The sequence below is a fragment of the Ptychodera flava genome, assembly GCF_041260155.1.
Source record: "Ptychodera flava strain L36383 chromosome 3 unlocalized genomic scaffold, AS_Pfla_20210202 Scaffold_25__1_contigs__length_14229661_pilon, whole genome shotgun sequence".
In the NCBI taxonomy this organism is placed as follows: domain Eukaryota; kingdom Metazoa; phylum Hemichordata; class Enteropneusta; family Ptychoderidae; genus Ptychodera; species Ptychodera flava.
In genome coordinates, this window is record NW_027248279.1 from 2,690,458 (window position 1) to 2,692,454 (window position 1,997).

Sequence of the window (1,997 nt, forward strand, 5' to 3'; positions counted from 1 at the left end):
ATATGCCTGAGTTATGGCTCTGTATATGAAAAAAATCGTAACAAAATGGCTGCATGGCGGCCATATTGGATCATATCACAAAACAAATTGATGTGCATAGCTATAACATTGGTAAATATCCTTGTACCAACTTTGAATAAAATCGGTTGAAACATGCCTGAGTAATGGCTCTGTACATGAAAAAATCGTAATAAAATGGCCGCCTGGTGGCCATATTGGATTGTATCACAAAAAAAATTGACATGCATATGTATGACAAAGGTCAATGTCCTTGTATCAAGTTTGAATAAAATCGGTTCAGATATGCCTGAGTTATGGCTCTGTATATGAAAAAATCGTAACAAAATGGCCGCATGACAGCCATATTTGATCGTATCACAAAACAATTGAGGTGCATATGTATGACATAGGTCAATGTCCTTGTACCCAACTTTGAATAAAATAGGTTGAAACATGCTAGAGTAATGGCTCTGTACATGAAAAAATCATAATAAAATGGCCGCCTGGCAGCCATATTGGATCGTATCACAAAACAAATCGACGTGCATCTGTATGACATATGAAGTAATCCATTTACTAAGTTTGAATGAAATCGCTCCAGGCGTCTCTGAGATATCTGCGTGAACGGACGGACGCACGCACGCACGCACAGACGCACGCACGCACGCACGCACGCACGGACACACGCACGCACGGACATGACCAAACCTATAAGTCCCCCCGGACGGTGTCCGTGGGGACTAATAACTATTTTAATTAAACTAATAAATTAAATGCTATATTAAGTATGAAATATAACGGATTGGTGCAGATTTAGAGTCAATTCCAGCATTTAAAAACGGGACTACATTATCAATCGCGTAATGATTTATAGATCGCACTTCCGTTATCGTTATGAGGCTTGATCGGCGCGAAGTTAGATTTTAATACCATCGGCCAGTGTCGGCTGCGTACTTGTGAGCAGGGAGTTTTCTAGTGGACAATTTCGTGATCTTTCTATGGAATCGCCAGCCAAATGATATCACATAGTTGCAAACGTGTATACAGTACCAGGGACAGGCGGAGTTCTAAATCTGTGAACGCGAGCGGCAGTAAAGATGCCGACTATATTTTCTGAGTACGGTATTTACACACAGCACGGTGAGACCTGCAACCGGACCGGGAATCGTCCAGCGTCTGCGAGCCGTTCAGAAATGTAAGTCAATGTACCGTTCGTCTGTACATCGATCGCTATAATTATGTTCTGTAATCGTTGTATTGCAATCTTTACCTAAAGATAAATTTTCGTTGAGTACTGATTCATACTGAATTCACTTTCGTTTCACAACAGTTACTTACAGTAAGTGCTGAGATTTTTGCAGATTGTCGCCGTCGTGTATGTAAACAACATACGGCGAGTTTTCCGCTGTCGGACATTTTAATCATTATTAATTTAATTTCGATCATGAATATTTATGCATTTTCTGCTTCAATTTTCAACTTGATTTTGTCTCATTTTCAAATAATTATGGATTTCTTTCATGAAATTTACAATGTTTGGTCAAACGGTAAAGACTTACACTCTTCCCTGAAGGATTTATACTTTTCAGAATCCATTGCTGGTACACTAAAGGGACAAGAAATTCAGAGAACAGAAAGCCAAATCGCAGCCTTTGACAGTAATGTAAATGTTACATGAAACTTCTCAAGTCAAAAGAAATCTTGACATGATCATGACACTTATGTGGCATGAAATGAACATGGCATATAAAATAAATTGTACCACAATTGAATTTAACCTTTTTTTCTCTGTCATCTTTTTGTTTATAATAACTTTATTTGCGCTGACCATTGTTTCTCGTGAAACTGGTATTTCAGAGTTAAGTTGGATAAATAATATTCATATATTGGCGGACTGTTGACAGCACAAGATGTGTTTTATCCAACTAAACTCTGAAATACCACTTTCACGAGAAACAATGGTCAGCGCAAATAAAATAATTTGCTGTATGGAGTTT

The 1,997-nt window shown here is 38.3% G+C and overlaps 1 long non-coding RNA gene across 1 annotated transcript; it reads left to right on the forward strand.

Moving 5' to 3' along the window:
• The first annotated feature begins 901 nt into the window (after positions 1–901).
• LOC139125531 (uncharacterized) lies at positions 902–1,777 on the forward strand. The gene is made up of 2 exons (XR_011550264.1): positions 902–1,195; positions 1,590–1,777. It is a non-coding gene; the product is annotated as an uncharacterized lncRNA (long non-coding RNA).
• The last annotated feature ends 220 nt before the right edge of the window (positions 1,778–1,997 follow it).